Source organism: Kogia breviceps, chromosome 5 (genome assembly GCF_026419965.1).
Source record: "Kogia breviceps isolate mKogBre1 chromosome 5, mKogBre1 haplotype 1, whole genome shotgun sequence".
In the NCBI taxonomy this organism is placed as follows: Eukaryota; Metazoa; Chordata; class Mammalia; order Artiodactyla; family Physeteridae; genus Kogia; species Kogia breviceps.
Window position 1 is genome coordinate 89,163,673 of NC_081314.1, and position 20,349 is coordinate 89,184,021.

A 20,349-nucleotide genomic window follows, 5' to 3' on the forward strand; every position below is an offset into this window, starting at 1 on the left:
AAAGCTTACTTTGGAGAATCCACCATTTGAATACTACCTAGATTCAGGTGCACAAATTTCTTTAACAAATGATAAAGATTTCTTCAGAGAACTTGACTTTGTCATGTAAGGCAAGAATTTCCTGGCTGGTGGGAAAAGCTTATCAACTCCTAAAGCTGTATACTCCATTAAAGTACATATGTGAGACATTGGCAAGGGGTTTCTGTGTGTCCTGAATATAAAAAGAACTCTCTGTTAGGTGAAATATCTCCTACAGCGGTGCTTCTTAAACTGTGTTGTAAATATGAACCACAGGGGAATCTTGTTAAAATGGAGCTCCCTATTCATTAAGTTTAGAGTCTGAGACTGCATTTCTAAGAGGTTCCTGGGTGATGTCCATACCTGGATGTTGGTGCTTGGCCATACTTTCAGTATTAAACATGCACATTTTAAAAGGGGAAAGAAACATTAACAGTATGAGACAAATACCAAATCACTATTAATTCCAGCTAGAAACTGAATGGTTCATTTAAGAAACAAAGATAACTAGATATAATTCCAGCCCTCCAGAAGTTCACTATCTATTTGAAGAGACATTGTTTGTAGCTGTTCACATGACTAAGCACCATAACAGAGATATGAATATGGTGCTTTGCAGCACAGAGACAGGGACCTGACTAACAAGGTAGAAAAACAAACACCATTTACAAAAGCACAGAGGCCAGGAACCGCAAGTAATTTAGTATTGCTTAAATGCAGAATTTATTTAGAAGGGTCAAGTAGATGAGATTGGACAGGTAGGCACAGATCACTAAAGGCTTGGTTTTCCATCCTGAGGCATTTAGACTTTATCTAATAAGCAATGTTAAGCAGTAAAGGGAACACACTGACATAATTAGATTTGTGTATTTAAAAAGTCATTCCTACTGCAGTATACAGTATGGGTCATAAGTGTGGGTGGAGCCAGAGGTGGAAAAACTATTGTAATAGTCCCAGGAGAAAATAATAAGAGCTTGAATAAATCAGTGGCAGTGGGAATAAAGAGGGAGGTGCAGATTCAAGAGATGTATTTAGGCAAGCTGCCAGAGTACAAACCAAGACACAACATGAAGCACTACAACAAAGAAACCTTCACATAAAGAAAGGATATTCTTCCCATGCTTACATTGTAGAAATAAGTTAACATAGGGCCATATATTTTAACTTGTGTCAATGATGTATCACTTTTGAGCAAGAGAATGATGATGACAAAATGATACATATGATGGACTAGAATTTTAAGATAAAAGAGCTAGAAACATCACATGCTATCTTGGCATCTGAAAAGATAGGATGGAAAGAAGCAGCCAGTTTTTGCAACCTAACATCAAGAAAATCTTTGTCCTAAGTATGTAAAGGAAGTGAAAGTCTACTTAATAACAAACTGGATAAATAGTGAGAGCCTGAATTAACCATCAAACAAGAAACATTCTGGAGAGGGACTTTGAAAAATTATAAATAAACAATAGATGTTACCTCAGGCTCCACTGATCTGAGAAGATTTCTTTTATAATTACTGTTATGTGGGTCATGACAGCAACTGAAAACTGCTTTCTGACTCAGGCCCTCATTAACATCATCCCTTCCCTGTTCCCTCCCAGAAGGGATGAGAAATAGTTCTTGAACAGCTAGCACCTGGTAAATTCACCATGAGTAGCTATGGGCCAAGCAGCTCCACACCCTGGCCTATGCTTCAGCACTGTCCTTCTTTTCAGTACTGCCTCCCTTGGCATTAGCCTGTGCTACAAGCACTGCAGCTACGTTTGTTCTCCCACTTTTATGTTCCTGGACCCAATTCAAACGTGGGGTGGTTTCCACATACCAACAAGCAATTCCCTGATACCACCTCGGTGTCCTACTATTCAACACAATTCTGACTCTGTCTATTTGGAGATAGCATCAGATTCCATAGGTTAAGGGTCCAGTCCCATTAGACTGTCTGCCCCACCCACCCCAACACACACACACACACACACACACTTCAGACACTAGTTGCAAGCCCAGGTTGTTACCTGTGCTTCTCACCGACTGGCTATAGATCAGAGGTTCCCATGACCCTCTCTCCTTGGGTTCAATTTATTTGCTAGAGTGGTTCACAGAACTCAGAAAACAGTTTACTTACATTCACCAGTTTATTGTAAAAAGATAATAAAGGATACAGATGAACATCCTGATAGAAGAGATGTGTAGGGCAAGGTATGTGAGAAGAGGTGTGGAGCTTCCATGCCCTCTTTGGGTGGGTGCACCGCTCTCCTCAGATGTCCATGTGTTTAACAACCCAGAAGCTCTCAGAAGCCTATCCTCTTGGACTTCTATGGAGGTTTCATTACATAGGCATGATTGATTAAATCATTGGCCATTGATGAGTCCCTCTTCCCCAGTGAAGGTGGGTGTTGGAACTGAAGGTTCCAACCCTCCAATCACATGGTTGGTTCTCCTGGCAACCAGCCCCCATCCTTAGGTGGGGTCCAAAAGTCACCTCATTAACATAACAAGAGACTACTTTGTCTCTTCAGCACCTAGGAAATTCCAAGGGTTTTAGAAGCTCTTTGCCAGAAGCAACAGAGACAAAGACCAAATATATATTTCTTATTATAAATCACAATATCACACTCCAGAACATACTTATCAGACTCTAGTGTGCAGAAGGTGGGAGAAGTCCCTGACTCTTGTAACGTGCAGCAGCCCTTTGCCCACTCTTCTGTCACAGGACTCTGCTCCCGCTGGCATCATCTTCTTTTGCATCCTGTTTTCACTCCCAAAGAAGATTTGTTTCTATCCTTACCACATTTCCCTGCCCTCTATCACTGGCTTCAGTTCCAACTCCTACCTAAGGACCCCAGCTGCACAGCAAAATGCCATAATAAGAACTGATATTGCTGAAGCTGAGGTCATTTTGATTGGAAAAAGACCTAGTACCCAACTGAAGTTAGAAAAATAAAGTGCTATCTATAAGAAATGATTCATATCAGGCTAAGTCTGCTGGGTATTATACTTCAAATCCAAGCTGTATAAGTCATGGTGGTTGCTAGAACTAGCCCTAGTCATAAGTGAACCTTATTCATTAAGAGGAAAAACTACTTCCTCAAATGTCAACGACTTCTTAATGAACTAATACATCTTTTCTTTCTACATTAGCTTTTGTGATACTAGACTCTTCCAGTTCTCCTTCTGTGCCTGTTTTCTATTGGTGTCACAACACACTGCCACAAACATAGCAGCTTAAAAGACCACCCATTTTATTACCTCACAATGAGTGGGTCAGAAGTCTGGGTCCAGAGTAGCACATCTGGATTCTCTGCTCAGGTCTCACAAGGCAGAAATCAAGATGTCTGCTCAACTCTTACCTGAAGGCTGTGGGGAAGATTCTACTTCTAAACTTATTCTGGTTGTTGACAGAATTCAGTTCCTTATGGCTACAGAGATTCAGTTCTCTGTTTTCTTGCATAATCCCCTTCATCCTCAAACCAATAAGGACATTTCTAATCCTTCTTGGGCTTAGAATATTTTACTTCCCCTTCTACCACCAGACAGCGCAGCGACCTGTTTTAAAGGACTCATATAATTAGATTGGGTCTACCTGCCTATCCATCAGGATAAGCTCCCTATTTTAAGATTACATCATAGTAAGCACTTTTAAAAGCTGGTGATTATTTAAAAAAAATAAAGTTTAAAAGAATTTTTTAAAAAATTACATACTGAGACTTCCTTAGCTTAACCCTACAGAAACACTTTTACTAAATTGGGAAGGTGGTCTAGCAGAGTTGTTAAAGAATTGTCCGGTTCAGATTCTAGCTCTGCCATTTATTAACTATGTGGCCTGGCTTAAAACTGCTTAACTTCTCCTCACCTGTACACCTGGGATAATGTCAGAACCTACCTCATGGGGTTGTTATTGGGGATTAAATCAGTTAACATCTGTAAAGAATTTAGAACAAGACTTGGCACATAATATGTGCTATATAAACATTTAATAAATTTTAAAATGGCTAATTTAATTTGTCCTCAACATTTATCAAGGTTTCACACTGTTGGTATAATAATTGGGATTGACATATGTATACCAATATGTATAAGATTGATAACTAATAAAAACCTGCTGTATTAAAAAATAAATAAAATAAAATAAAATTCAAAAAAACAAAAAATGGGCAGAAGACCCAAATAGACATTTCACCAAGGAAGACATTCAGATGGCCAAGAGGCACAATAAAAGATGTTTAACACCACTAATTATTAGAGAAATGCAAATCAAAACTACAATGAGGTATCACCTCACGCTGGTCAGAATGGCCATCATCAAAAAATCTAGAAACAATAAATGTTGGAAACGGTGTGGTGAAAAGGGAACCCTCCTGCACTGTTGGTGGGAATGTAAATTGATACAACCACTATGGAAAACAGTATGGAGGCTCCTGAAAAAACTCAAAATAGAACTACCATATAACCCCGCAATCCCACTACTGGGCATATACCCAGAGAAAACCATAATTCAAAAAGAGTCATGTACCACAATGTTCACTGCAGCACTATTTACAATAGCCAGGACATGGAACCAACCTAAGTGTCTGTCCATCAATAGATGAAAGGATAAAGAAGATGTGGCACATATATACAATGAAATATTAGCCATAAAAAGAAACGAAACTGAGTTATTTGTAGTAAGGTAGATAGGCCTAGAGTCTGTCATACAGAGTGAAGTCAGAAAGAGAAAAACAAATACCGTATGCTAACGCATATATACGGAATCTAAAAAACAAAAAGAAAAAGGTTCTGACGAATGTAGGGGCAGGAGAGGAATAAAGATGTAGACATAGAGAATGGACTTGAGGACACGGGGTGGGAGGGGGAAGCTGGGGCGAAGTGAAAAGGTGGCATCGACATATATACACTACTGAATGTAGTAAAATAGCTAGTGGAAAGCAGCAGCATAGCACAGGGAGATCAACTTGGTGCTTTGCAATGACCTAGAGGGGTCGGATAGGGAGGTTGGGAGAGAGGCTCAAGAGGGAGAGGATATGGGGACATAGATATACATATGGCTGATTCACTTTGGTGTACAACAGAAACTAACACAGTATTGTGAAGCAATTATACTCCGCTAAAGATCTACTAAAAAAAAAAAATCTTAAACTGGATATTAGCAGTGGTCATCCTTTCTATGAATATCAGGGATTTCAACTCTGAGAGAAAAAAAGAATGGTTTTATTCCAGCTAGGGGTTTCTTAGCCCTTCCATAAATCAGCATTATTAATCTATACATTTGAGAATAGAGGATCTATCTTTATTATGACTGTCCTACTTGTAGTAAACCAACAGGTAAAATCTTAAACTTTTGAAAGTCCTCATAGAGCCTTATGAAACTTTTACTTCCACCAGTGTTCTCCCTCCTTCCCCAGAACACACAATTGTGCAATAGGTTCAAGTCCACAACACAGTAGCATTCACAGGCATCTTCATGATCTCATTCTTTCTCAGACCTTCAGGAATGTGTCCCAACCATGTAGACTCTGTGCTCAGGTATGCTAGGCTGTCAATAGCAGAAAAAAGGAATGAAATACCAGCAGAATTGGGGCAAAGGGAATTAACTTGGCAGTAGGGCTGGTCCCTAATGAGGAGTACAAATTTGAACCCAGTCCAGGCTTATGCTGATACTCAGAGGATTCCTAAGACAGGGCACTATACAAAGAGTCTCTGGATAGTAGCTATACTCATCATTGGGCAAATATTTTGGTTGCAGTTAGGTTAGTCCAGTTTGAAAGAGGGCCTGAAAGTAAGGCCCAGCCCCAGGGAAAGCCGATTAACAGAAAAAAAGAAAGAGAATCAGAGCACCTGGTAAGTGGCACAGAGGTTAAAGCCACAGCTACAGTCCCAGCAGGAAGGTGGACTGTACACTGCAAAGGAAGCAAAACCCTGGCACATGGACTCGTTATACATGTTGAATATTACTGGGCAGATCGCCCCTCACGGCAAAAGCCAGTGGCAGGACACTAAAACTCGGACTGGAGGCCACCTGCTATTTCTAGGCCCTATCTGCTTGTTAATTTCAGCAATTAATATTTGTTTTCCACTGGTTCAGGTAGTTGCAAAATTGAGCCTGTAGGAGAAAGGCTGTTGGAGCTTGCATCCTAAGTAATAGACATCCCAGAGCTAACGAGGGTCATAGGACTAGGAGACGACGTGCATACAGAACAGCAAAACTCATAGACACTACTTCACAGAAACTAGAATGCCTTCTTTCCAAGGCAGAGGTGTGTTGAGTGATTTTTTAAAAATCTGTTTATTGTTTATTCCTTTGTCCTTGTGAACACACCCACATCTTTTTTTTCAGTCAAGATTTCTCAGCTACAACTCTCTTATATAACATTTTATGAACATATTGTATCTTTAACCATCTCTTGAGAACACGCTTAAAAATGAATGACAAGCAATTCATTTGGTTAACTGATATACTGCAAGGTATCCACCCTATTCCCTTATTAAAGGCACACAAACTGTCTATAGTAATGGCAACTATCTTGGTCAGCTCAGGCTACTGTAGCAAGTTACCACAGACTGGTGGCTTAAACCAAAGCATTTATTTCTCAGAGCTTGGAGGCTGGAAAGTCCAAGATCAAGGTGCAAGCAGATTCAGTTCTGGTAAGAACCTGCTTCCTTGTCTGCAGATGCATGTTGTGTCTTCTCTCTGCATCCTCACATGGTGGAGAGCAGAGAGAGAAAGAGAGCAAGCTCTTAATGTCTCTTCTTGTAAGAGTACTAATCTTATTCGTGAGGGCTCCACCCTCAAGACCTAATTACCTCCCAAAGGCCTCACCTCCTAATACTATCATATTGGGGATTAGGATTTCAACCTATGAATTCTGAGGGACACAAACATTCAATCCATAACAGTAACATAATCATCTATCTGACTGCTTTCCTTAGCATTTCTCTTCTACTCCCTGCTAAAGTCACTTGAAGGCCATCAACATGTGTATTCCTCTGGTTGGGAAAAATTGAGAGGCTCAGGTAACAGCCAACCTACCTTACTGCTAATCTTGCTCTATGTTTATTAAAAAGGACCCAGAACTTCAAAATTGGGGGTAATTTCCTGTGCAGATGATTAGAGGTATAAGTGGTTAGTAGTGATAATCGAGATCCTGTCTCACATCTGTGACCAACCACCCACTTCCTATCAGAATTCCAGTGATTGGTCTCTCTTATTTTCTGTGCCTAATTGATTACACTGGTATACATTTCTCTGTTCATTTATTCAAGAACTATTAAATAAAATCTACTCTGTGCCAACCATTATTCTAGGTACTAGGATACAACAGTGAATAAAATAGACAAATTTTCTGTCCTTGGGACTAACATTCTAATTGAAGAGTTATCAGGGAGACCAGTATAGCTGGAGCAGCGTGTGCAAGGAAGAAATTGGAACAAGATGAAGTAAGAGGTTTTGTAAAGGGTCAGATAACATAAAACCTTGTAGATCATGGTAAGGAGTTTAGATTTTATTCCTCAGTGGTATGGGAAGCTACTGACCAGTTTTGAGCATGAAAGTACCATGCCTTAGTTTACATTTTAAAAGTGTCACTCTAGTTGCCACGTGGAAAAGTTAGAGTGGAAGCAAAAAGAAAGATTAGGAAGCTATTGCAATTGTCCAAGGTAGAGATGGTGACGGTTTAGAATAGACTGAGGCAATTGAGATGGAAATGGTTGATTTCTGGCTAAATTTTTAGGGCAGAACCGACAGAACTTGCTAATAGATAGAATGTGAGAAGGGAAAAAAAAATGGAGACAATTCCTAGGTTTTTACTTGAGCAACTGCATGAAAAGATGTGCCATTTGCTACAGAAACATCAAATTTGGGAGATTCAATTTTGGATTTTGAATACAGTAAGTTTGAGATGGCTAATGTCTCAGAAATCTAATAAGACATTTAGATGCAGATATCAAATAGGAAGTTGGATAAAGTCTGGAAGAGGAGGGGAGAATCATGATGGAGAGAGGCATCTGGGAGTCACTAGTGGACTTGTGTAATTATTTAAGAAAATATATTTATTACTATGTTCCAGGGAAGAAGAATCTATTTCCATGTGATGTAAGTATGGTCTATTTATTTGCAGTGCAAGTCCCAACCCAGAGCCTGTATTAGTTATATTCTTTTGATTGCAGGCATCAGAAACTGTCTCTGGATAGTTCAAGCAAAAAGAAAATTCATTCAAAGGAATCTTTCATTCTCGCAGAATGAAAGGAAAAGTTGAAAGCCTCCACTCAGGAAGGGCAGCAACCAAGGCCTCACCAGAGACAATAGTGATAAGAGTTTGAGGAACTGCCATTAATATCATTCAGCTCCAATGACTTTATGTCCACCAGAGCCACAGTCACATCCTGCAAAACTATGCCCTTCCCATGCCCAATTCCCTCTATTAAACAAAAGGTTGACATAGATACTTGCAATTCAAAGTATGGTCCCTGGAACAAAAGCTTGTTTGGAATGTGAATCTCAGGTCCCACACCCTAGACTATCATCAGAATTTTCATTTTAACAAGATACCCAAGTGATTCTTACACATATTAAAGTTTGAGAAACACTGAACTGAATGGTTTTTCAGCCATAAAACTCTCTGGTTGTCTGAACTGGTCAGGTGTTTTCATATATCAGCTTCATTGTGGAAGGCTTTTTTGGATTCCTACCCATATAAACTTTATTTAAAATAGAATTATAAATAGTTTTGTATTAAATGATCACAAAATAGTTAAATCATATGTTTAGCGTACACCTTGGTCATACACAGATAGGTTACAATATGTTGTAAAAACATTATAAACTTCTTGTAGTACATCTCATGACCCTTCTTTTCAGGAAGTTCAGAGTTACTCTTGAGGTAAACTGTTCTGGTGATCAATATACTCATTGTATGTAATTCAGTCTTTTAAGACTTATAGATTTGATATTCTGACTGTGTATAAGTGCTCTAAAGTAGTCTTTTATGTATACTACATAGCTGCTTTCATTGATCAGAATTCTGCATTTGCAGTGGTCTAGTATTTATACTTTGTCATTTTTTTATGACAATATTCTTGGGAACACTATCTACCTATTATAAAATAATAAGAATGAAAGGAAACCTATAAATACTAATGCCATTGTTTGAGGAAAAGCCATGACAATTTTTACGTGACGGAAGTAAACATTGGCAGCTCATGAAAATTTTGGCTCAAAGCTGCGGTCCAGAAAGCCAATAAGGTCTTGAATGGAATGTAACCTGCCTATGAACTCACAATCCCCCTAAATAACTTCCACGATCCCTTAAATAACCTTGTTCAAAGAATTCTTCTAGAAATGTACCTAATAGATATGACTTAACAAAAATCTGTCATTTAAAAAGTAGATCAGCTATTGAAACTTACTCATTAGCCTTGTTTCTTGAAACATAGACCTTAAACCTCTTATATTAGATATAAGAATCACCTGGGAAGCTTATTAAAATACAGAATCTGTGACCCACTCAGACCTACCAAATCAGACTCTCTGGGGGTGGGGTCCAGGAATCTGCATTTAAAAATAGTTCCTTAGGTGAGTCTGATCACAGGAAGGTTTGAGAATTACTGTACTAAACATTAAATTTTCAAGTTTGGTTTTCCACTGACATTAGTGTCAATTTCCAATGACTGAGTAAAGCATTCTCCTTTATAGTTTCACATCACACTCTAACTCTCCCTGCTTCACATTGGAATGACATTTTGACACATACATGGCTTAATTTTTTTCTATCTTTCCAAAGGCTTTAAACAAATATTTCTTCTTGACAACTCATTAATATATACTAAGGCACAGCATTTCCAGAACACCTAAGAATATTACCTTGGCTACGATTAGGAATTACTTTTTACAGAGGGTCACTGATCCACAGTGTGGGGGAAGGAGAAAAAAAAAAAAAGGAAAGAGAAACCACAAAAGGAGAGATCAATTAATTTAATATTTTAAAATAGAAAAATATTCATGTTTTAAAATTTAAGAGAATTCTTGATGCTTTGTGTTATTTTTCATAATATATGATTGTTAAATCCACAATAAAGAGAAGGTAGAAGTTCTCTCATTATCTAACACCTCATATGACACAATATGGATATCTCTATAGTGCTTCTATAGGGCTTAGCACTTAGAAGGGACAAAAAAATATACAGATTGTTTGAATGAATAAATGGCATATGCAATATGTACATTTTTACATACTTTCTTGAATTTGATTATTTTCTGGTTATCAATATGTAATAGAATTTTTCTATAACAATAGAAATCTAATATTCTGTTGTATTCGTTGTATCATAATTCATTTAACCAATTCCCTACTAATGGACATTTACTTTCAATTTTATACTACTAAAGGCATTTCTGAAACAAACAGCTGTACAAATATCTGGTTATTTTTGACAGACAAATAACTGAAGTGGAATTGTAGAATCAAAGCTCATGTATATTTAAAACTTTAATATATGTTGTCCTCTTAAAATGTTGATTCAATACTATTATAAGTTATTACTATTTTCCCCCAAAGGATATACTTGTCAATCTGATAGTCAGTAAATATAATCTCATTATTTTAATTATTTTTATTATTACTAGTACTTAATTACTAGTGAGAATATATCTATTTTAAAAATTGATTAGCCCACTTGTATTGCTTTTTTATGAATTGCTTGTTCATAATCTTTAACACATTTTTCTAATAGAATGGATCAGGAAATTTTAAATTCTAATTGATAAATATAACACCACAGCAAAACACCAGTGTTTATAATCACAAAAGAAGGAAGACACACATAAAAAACTGAAATCAGATAAAAATTGAGAAAGCCATACATAAAATGAAACACAGAAAGACAATGAGAAAGAGGACAAAGTCATATAGTAGAGGAATACATCAAAATGGACATAGAAACAGAGAATACAGAACTGATATACATCTAGACAGTCAGACATGCAGACACAAAGACACATGGAGACACACACTACTAAAGGCATAGACAGATCACAATAGAGACACCCACAGAAAAAATAGAGTGGGCATACATATACAGGCATAGAAAATGACACATAATCAGATGAGTACACATAGTGGTATACAGAGAGAAAGTCACATGAAAAAATACAGCACAAACACACGGAGAAAAAACACCTACACACAAAAATACAGAAAGGAGAGATGCAAGAAACGACATGCAGAAGGCCAACTTAGCAATATGGGGAAGGCAAAATCAGAGAGGAGGACTTCATGAACTAAAACTCTTTAATATGGTCTTTAAAGATGTGCTTACTAAAGCCTTTTTAATTTATGTGGCCTTATCATCTCTGATAAGCCAGAGTTAAGGTACTATTTTTTACTCTTTCTTCTGTAGATCATATCATCTAAAATCAAGGACTACATATACTCACAGGCTTAGGTTTCCCTCTTTATTTTGGAAAAATAAAAAAATGAACCCTACTAATAAAACATACACAAAATAAAACAAATTATTTTATCTATTCCACATAAATGTACAAATAATTTATCTATTTCCTTTCTTCATTTAGACACAGTCACGGAATATGAAAAATAACTTTTAAAAGTGATGAAATCCTATAAAAGAACCACAGGTCTCACTAAATCTACTTCTTTTACTAAATACTAATGCTAAAATGATCCTAACAAATTTAACATTTTCTGAATTACTGTTAGGAAGAAGATGAAGGAAAAAGCTAAAATAGCAACTGAGAATCAAGCATTCTGAAGAGATTATGGTAAAGTCAATCTAATTTGTTTATTAAGTTCCATTCTCTGAGAAGAAAGAAAGTTCAAAACTCACTGGTTTTTATAGCCACCTTACTATCAAGGTAGTCAAATCAACTGTGTGGAAATTCTATCAAACACTCATCAATCAACCATTTTCAATGACCAAAACCAAACAAACAAAAAGACTTAACTAGAAAACCATCAATTCAGCCTTGATATACAGACACTGCCAAAGTATTGCAGGGATGCATAAATATTTTGAAATATGTTTAAATAATGTGTCTTGACTGCCAGTAAAATTTTTCCAAGCAAATGTTATTGAAAATGTTTGGGCTATCCACAAATGTTTTTATAAGCATTCCTACTAGGCAACTACTGAAGCCTCAGAAAAAATTCTGGCCAGCAGGAGAATTCATAAGAAGTGCTGAATAGAAGGTGATCTAAGGAAATGTAGACAGAAATATGTGAACTGTTGGGATGGTTCAAAAACAAATGTATGTTTCATGAAAGCTTTTGAAACAAATAGTTCTGGCTAAAAACAAACATTTGGACAGTGTGGATGTACCCAACAAAAATGTTTGTTTGCTGATACTAACATTTTAGTTGGCATGTATTTGCCAGAGCAGAAGTGGGCAAAAATAAGATAAATGCATGTATCTCACAGAAGGCAAAATTACAGTAAATTTATAAGTGCAAGAAAGATGAGAACATTTATTTACTGAACATAGAGCAAAAAATAAGATATTTATGGCTTATTTAATGACAATTTTACCAGCATAAGATCAAAAATAAAAACATCTCTAAATATTAATTATGTTGCACATTACTGTAGCTTTTACATTCATACAATGCTGCATAGTTCTTTTCAATTAACTCATATGACAATTCTCCGAGAGCAGCTAATGACAAGTCTTATTATCCCCATTTTACAGATGAGATATGTTAGCTAGATAAGGATGTTCTTAATCACATTTGCCTCCTGGAATTATAAAATATACTTTAAAAAATACCATACTCTCATTCTTGTAGGAAAAAGATTTATAGTATATATTATTGGCTAATCTTAAGAAAGTAACTTGTATGATAAAGGAGAAAAACTGGGAATTGTAGGAAAATATAAAAGTTTATTTGTTGGTGCATTTCTTTAATAACAATCTTTAGAACACCCGCTCTCCACTCTGTTTTTATCTTATATCACAGTCACCGTTTTATTGTCTTAAAATACATAAAACCTTTTTGTTTTCATTTTTCTTTCTTAATTCCTTGATCTAACTAGGCCCAGATTTTAAATGTTCTATACAGAGGTTCACACTCAGACACAATATCCCGTACTTGACTTGCCTAAGTGTAATGATCTCCTTTCATTTCTGCTCCTCTTTCCCTACTAGACCTTAAGTGTGGTTAATGTCATAGTGTCTGGTATCAGCTTGTTCTTCCATGCTGGCTTCTTTGCTAACTCCAACCACTTGCAGGATTTCTCCTGATTCTACTAAGTGGTCATGGTTGGTTGAGAAGAGAGAGTACCTTTACTTCTGGCCCCACTTGTCTCACAGCTCAAACCCTAAATTGCCAACTGCATGATGGAGATCTCCACTTGGTGTTCCCCCATTAGTCCATCAAACTCAAAATGTCTAAAAGAGTATTCATCCACTTCCCCCACAACAAGCCTAATTTCCCTGTTTCCAAAGATGGCAATATCATCGGCCTTAGATTGAACGTTTGTGTCTCCTCCAAATCTGTATGTCGAAACCTAATCCCCAATGTGATGGTATTTGGAAGTGGGCCTCTCAGAGGTGATTAAGTCATAAGGGCAGAGCTCTCAAGAATGGGACTAGCATCTTTAAAAAAGAGACCATAGAGAGTTCCCTTGCCCCCTTCCTTCATGTTAGGTTACAGTGAGAAGACGGCAGTGTATGAAACAGGAAGAAGACTCTCACCAGACACTGAATCTGCTGCCTCCTTGATCTTGAACTTCTCAGCCTCCAGATGTGAGAGATAAATTTCTGTTTCTTTATAAGCTACACAATATGTTATTTTGTTATAGGAACTCTAATGGACTAAGACTCACCCTTCTAATAACCTTTTAAGAATCCTTCCAGCTCCCGTATCTATAGGTCCAATTACAAAATCTTACTGATTTTACCTCCTCAATATCTGTAACACACAACACTTCCTTTTTATTCTCACCAACAGTTTTCCAGTTCAACCACCAATCATCATCAACTTAATATTGGCTTCCTTACCATTTTTTCAGTTTTTTATCTCTCATTTTGCTGCTGTTGTCAGATTAATCATCTGAAAGCAATGCCACACATTCGTGAAGTAAACTGAAGCCCCTTCGACTGATAATCACTCAGTTTTATGGCAGCCAAAAGGAGTTAGAACTTGGCTTCAAGTACTTCTTATGTTTCCTTTAACTCCTCCAAAGAAGGACTGAGCAATCCAGACAGAGGTGTGTTCTCATGGGATGGTCTTCACTATCACAAAAGCTAACCTATCATTTTATAAGCTCCTACAAGTCATCTTCACACTCCAGCAAACTGAACTGCTCTCAACATTCAGTGCACTCTACACATTCCAGCTTCTATGTTTTTGCTCAAGGTGTTCACTTGAACACAGGAGTGTTTAATCTCTCACTTCCACTTGTCCAATTTCTTGCATTCTTTAGGATATAAACTAGTTCTTAAAGCTTTTCCTGATTTAGTCCCAAGCAGGAAGCAGTCTCTAATGCCCAAAGTATGTTCTCTGAATCTCTTTTGTAATTGTTAACAATTTCTAACAAGTAATGTGTGCATATATCACCCTTACAAAACAGTAAGTTCTAAAAACAGATTTTAATCTTTCTTTGCCTTATAACAATAGTTATGGCATATGGATACTTGATCATTGTCAGATGAATGGATAAAAGAATGAAAGAACTACAATGGGATTAGAGAATAACTACTATAGGCAAGAAAGCATTTAAAAATGACATCTCAAAACCTGTTTCAAGGGCTGTAGTTTTACAGCCTTCACAGAAATTAACTGCAGTAGTTGTTGAATCTAAAAATACTACAAATATTAAGTGTCACTTTGAGGAACCCTAGTGTATGTTGGGCAAGGAACTAGGCACATTATCTTTGTAGTGGATCTCTATTGTTTTTGTAAACCCACTATGCATTCCTCCTTATTCTGATTACAGGGATAATTTTGATTTGGTATACCTTCCTTTTCAACTCTCAGTTGCTGTGATTCAGCTGGAGCTGACCCCTTTGTATCTCAACAAAGTATACCCCCTAGGGCTACAAAACTGATTCAGGCATGGGGTATGGGAACTTGCTACATCAATTAGACTTCATCTCTGAACTTCTGTTATAACTATTGGGAAAGAGGCACCAGGCTTATAAAATGTAAACCTGGAACCCCAAGGTGCAACTTGGCGAGAGTTGCATGAGAATGAAATCTGCACTGTAGAAAACAAAGTAGAGAAAATTGCTGAAAATGTGTCCCAATTTGGATCTAGCAGTGTCTAAAGTTAGGCTCTACTATTCCCTGTTTTTTTTTTTCTTTTTTCTAGTTACAAGTCAATAAATCTTTTGCTTAATCAAGTTTGTAGTAGGTTTCTGTCACTTGCAACCAAAAGAGTTCTAAATATTACAATCATTAATTCTCACATCAAATCTGTAAGGTAAGCCTATTTTACTGATGGAAAACAAACAAACAAAAAACGAGTCTTGGAACTTCATAAATATACCCAGAAAATTTAAGAAGAAAATTCAAAATTGTCACCCAAAACATCAACAGTATTTACTCATGGGTGCTGAAAATATAAATGACCTAATTTTTCTGTTTGTTTTTAGAATTTTCTGTATTTTCAAAATTTCTATAATTAATATGTATTAATTTTGTGTGAAATAATTGTTTAAAAATATATCATTATTTATTTGGGATATTACCATATAAATATTGTGTTAAAATTTTATTCTTTTAAAATTAGGTCATAAGAGTTTTTCAATGTCGTTAAATTTTTCCAAAAATATCATTTTCAATGACTCCAAGTAATTTCTCACTTGCCATTATTTAAAGTTTCCTAATGTTGGGCATTTATCTTGCTAAAAATTGTTTTCACCATTATAAGTAGTGTTGTAGTGAAAATATTGTATTACATAAATACTTCTTCAAATCAAAGATTAATTCCTTAGGTTAAATTCTGGAATTATTTTAAGTTAAAAATTCTTTATACATATATATGGCTAAAATGTCCTGTATAAAAAGAATTCTGATTTAAACTTTCATTAGAATTGTGAGATAACTTTTTTTTCCACATCCTCACCAACACTGGATATTATCACTGATTTTCATCTACCTCTTCCAGAAATTAAAATTAGCACTCTATTATTTTAAAATCTGTAGTTCTTTATTATTGACTTTTATATAAATTATTATTGCTGAGTTGTAATATTTTTGTTTCTCAACCACTTGTAAATCTCATTTTACAAAATGTCTATTAATGTTCTTTGCCTATTCTTCATTAGAATATTCATCTTTTTCTTATTTTATTACAAATATTAACTCCTTTCTCTTGACTGTTTACCACATGCCTGAAATGTTTTAGGTACAAAGTAAAAATAATTTTTAACACAATCAAGTCAATTATTTGGTGTTTTTATTACTACTATGTTTAGAAAGTCCTTTTCCTTCTGAAAAGCTGGCCAATAAATTGCCTAAATAACAATAATAAATTTCTTATTTGTATATTTCAACCTCACTGTTACTGCCATAACTCAAGCCTTCATCATCTTCCTATTCTTCCTTTTACTGTTAAATCTTCATAATGTCATCTATTGCAACAGCTTCTTATCTCCTAGCATACTTCCTGGCTCGATTCTAATTCATTTTTGTCAGGGAAATCAAAGTAATATTTTACAAGTGTTAATCTGACTGGATCTTTCTCCAGTTTAAAAATCCCCAATGATTTCCCACATCCTTAGGGTAAACTAAAACTCTCAAGACTATGCAATGTGGCACTTGCCTAACTCTCAAGCCACTGATCTCATGATTCTTCCCTTTGGTTTCCATGTCTAGTCATACTGGACATCTTTCTGAAGTTGTGAAGTCCAGCCTTCACATGGACTGTTTGCCTTGCCTATTGTGATCTTTTAACTCTTCCCTCCTACACCAAGCTAACTAAATTTCTTTCAGTCTTAACTAAAGTAGTTTCCTCTAGTATATCCTCTCTGATTCACTAAGTACATTTGTATTGTAATTGTAAATAGCTAACTTCTCCAACACTGTGTATGATCAGGCCACCCAAGATGGCTGTTCTCTTGCTCTCTGTACATCCCCTACTCTACCAGTCCCTGCCTCACCTACACCCTACTTACCTTCCCTTTTAATCATAATGCCTAATCAGTAAATGCCTACATACTTACCCCCAGCCCCAGCTAGTGATTGTTCTAATCTTTTCATCAGAACCATCTCCACTATGACAGTTTATCAAAGGGATGTGCCCCCTCTGCTGGTTTCCCTGACATCAATTCCCTCTATAACTGGTAACCTCCCTCTCCATCCCCACCTTCCTGTTCCTATCTATACATCTGCCCCACATGGTGGAGGAACTTGCTTCAGACGTGTAAGATTCCCCCATCCATTAAATCACTGATATCTCTGGGTTCTTTCTTCACTTTTGAGGCTGAGCAACTACAGGGCTTGCAGGCCTATGGGGTGCAACCCAACAGACTGTAAGCTCCATGAGGACAGGGATAATATCTGACTTCCTCAGCACTGTACTCTCAGTTATATATGAAATTGATAAATACTATATATTGATAAATACTATATATAAATACCATATATACAAAATACTGTATTATTTTGCCAGTGCTACACTATTTTAATGAGTATAACTTTATGTTTTAATATGTGATTAGATACATCATCACATTTATTTTGTTTTTAAAATGTAGTTTTGTTACCCCTAAACTGGGTTTGCCTCCTGATAAGTATCAAGCCAAAAGACACAACCAAACCAAAGATTGGGAGAAGGACAGATATATTACTTCCATCAAGTAAGACGAACATCACGGATCTTTCCCAAAGCAGTGTCTCCCCAATAGCAAAACTGGGGAATTTTTAAGCTAAGAATACATGCATACACATGAAGGGGTCTGGGGAGTGTATGCATATTCATGAAAGGACTTGAGCAGAGGAGAATTCAGCATAAAATTGGGGCAAAAGTTGACAGAATTCAAGCTTTAGTTGATTGAAGTCAAGAGGGTCAGAAAAGGTCAACATCATCATTACTTAGGTTCCAGTTGATCTGGTGGTTGAGTGCTCCAGGGGAGTCTGAATTCTGCGAAACTGCTCAATAATATGTTTCAGGTTCATCTTTACCATTGAAATAGAACTGGGAGTCTTTACTACTGATTTATTATCTTTGCTATTGTTACTTCTCTTGCCGGATAATAGTCCTTTGTTCCTTCATTCTTTTGTTACCTTAAGATTATGAATTACTGAGACTTGTTCAAGGGCAAGCACTGTGGCCAGGCTTAGGTCACAAAATGGCTTAGGCCTCTTACATCAAGAAAGCCATGCTTGGTTCCTTTCTTCCAGGGACCCCCCTACCCCATCTGCTTTCAGTTTGAATATTTTTGCCCATTTATTTTAACAGATAAAGCATTTCCTCCAGTTCAATGAGAAATATTATGGATATATTTGGAAAGACTTTGAAATTATAAATGTGGGCAGAAAAGACAACTTTATAATATTTGGCCCTCTGATCCAGCAGCATGGCATATTTCTCCATTATTCAAGTCTACTTTTGATCACTTCGCTTATTTAGAAAAATTGTTTTCTTCATATAGATCCTACATATTTTTCTTAATTTCTAGAAATTTCATAATTTTGTTGCTATTAAAAGATATTTCTCCCCTTGTATCTTATAATAAACTATTTTAGAGAAATTTTATATTTAAAGAATTTTATTGCAAAGATAATAGAGCTCCCCTTTATCCCACAACCAGCTTCCTTTATTATTAACATCTTACATTAGTGAGGTACATTTGTCACAATTAATGAACTGATACTAATACATTATCATTAACTAAAGCCCATACTTTATTCACATTTCCTTCATTTTTACTTTATTTTTCTATTTCAGGATACCACATTGTATTCAGTATTGGTTATGATGGTTTCTCAAACTTTCCTTGGTTTTGATGACTTTGAAAAGTTTTGAAAATTTTTGGTCAAGTATTTTGTAGAATGTCCCTCCACTAAGCTTTGTTTAATGTTTTTCTCATCATTGGACTGGGGTAATGTGTTTTGGGGAGGAATACCACAGAGCAAAAGTGGCATTCTCATGACATCTTATCAAGGTTACACACTACCAATATGACTCATTCCTATTGATGTTAACCTTGCTCACCGGGCTAGAGTTCATGTTAGTCTGGTTTCTCCACTATCAAGTTACTTTTTTCGGTCTCCCTTTACATACTCTACTCTTGGGAAGACTCTCCCCTTATATTACTGAGAATTTTTTATATAAGTGAGGGTTGATTTTAGCATTTCTATACTATTTTAAATTATAAAGAGTAGACAGCCACCAAAATATTTACCAGTTACAAAATAATCCATAAACAATGCCCAAGGAAATCTTATGTTCTCAAACTTATTTTATAAAAATATACTTTGTTGTGGCTTAGTAGTATTTCTATAATTAGTTTCTGGAGCTACTGAAATTGTGACCCCAATATTTTATGATTTTATAAAATAAGAACAGAAACTCAGGGCAAATGCCAAATTATAAGTCCCATGGAAAACCACTCTGAATAAAATTTGATTTGTTTAGAAGTACTGATCTTGTATATGGCAAAAAGCAGCCTGTCCACTTCCATATGTATTGTGTTTATTGTGGTAGATTACCTCTTCACCAAATATTTTAGTTACTATCTGTATTAGTTATCTATTGCTGCATAAGAAATTAACCACACAACTTAGTGGCTAGTGAGCATTTATTATCTCACAGTTTTTGTGGATTAGGAATGTGGACATGGCTTAACTGGGTCCTCTGCTTCAGTCTCAAACAAGGCTGCAAACAAGGCGTCAGCCAGGGCTGCAGTCATCTCAAGTTTCAGCTGAGGGAGAATTGGCTTCCAAGCTTACTCCTTGGTTGCTGGCAGCATTCAGTTCCTTGTGGGCTATTGGACTTACCCAGAAGACTTCAGTTCTGTTCTGACTGTTGACCAGAAGTCACCTTCAGTTCCTAGCCATGTGAACTTCTCCAACACGACAGCTTGCTTTCAATGAGAGCAACCCAAGAAGGCAAGGAAAAGAATGAGGAAAAGCCAGCAAGAGCTAAAAAGATGGAAATAACAGTCTTGAATAACTTAATTATGGAAGTGATACTCCATCACTTTTGTTGAATTCTATTTATTAGGTGACAGTCACTAAGTCTAGGCCACATGCATGGAGAAGGTATGATACAACAGTGTGAATATCAGAAGGCAGAGACCATTGGGAACTATATCAGAAGTTGCCTACTACATCATCTCAGTGATGTTCCTCTCTGGGAAGATTATCCCCATCTTGT

At 36.3% G+C, this 20,349-nt stretch overlaps 1 long non-coding RNA gene across 1 annotated transcript in view; it reads right to left on the reverse strand.

Moving 5' to 3' along the window:
• Positions 1-20,108, reverse strand: part of LOC131757540 (uncharacterized) — a 209,564-nt gene extending 189,456 nt beyond the window's left edge. Inside the window, exon 1 of the long non-coding RNA XR_010840934.1 lies at positions 19,971-20,108. This is a non-coding gene — a long non-coding RNA (uncharacterized lncRNA). The remainder of the gene's footprint in view (positions 1-19,970) is intronic.
• Positions 20,109-20,349: the final 241 nt, after the last annotated feature.